Below are 583 nucleotides of genomic sequence, written 5' to 3'. Positions count from 1 at the left end.
GTGGATGGTGGTGGTGGGGAAGAAGGACGACGTGGGTGACGTTCCAGCCACAGCTGTCACACATATGACGCCACGTGTGCTGGTGTGGTATATAGTTACCTTTATCTTACTGTATAATAAGGCCTGCATGGCTCAGTTGGCTTTAGCACTACTGTTGTCCATGATGTCGAGGGTTCAATTCTCTTGAGTGCAAAACTTATTTTTATTCTAATGGTATACTGGCCTTCCATGGTCTTCCATGGAATCCATATGGACTGCTCCATGGACTCCAGTGTGGGTATGCCTGCATTCCATATGGAATCCAATGGAATCCATATGGAGTGGTGTTGGAGTCCATATGGAATTAATCATTCCATGACCATTCCATCATCATTCCATATGGAATCCATGATGTCTATGGAATAAGAAACTGGCTGGGTCCTCAGCCAACATTGATTCCATGGATTCCATATGGAATTCTTCATGGATTCCATGGATTCCATATGGAATAACCCAGGGAAGGTAAAGACCTCCTAGGTGTCACTCTCCTCAGTTTTATTGTCGAACACTGGCTCTACCTGTGCGCGCTAGACACTGCCACTAC

Source organism: Laccaria bicolor, genomic scaffold (genome assembly GCF_000143565.1).
Source record: "Laccaria bicolor S238N-H82 LACBIscaffold_20 genomic scaffold, whole genome shotgun sequence".
In the NCBI taxonomy this organism is placed as follows: domain Eukaryota; kingdom Fungi; phylum Basidiomycota; class Agaricomycetes; order Agaricales; family Hydnangiaceae; genus Laccaria; species Laccaria bicolor.
This window is presented reverse-complemented; position numbering follows the sequence as displayed.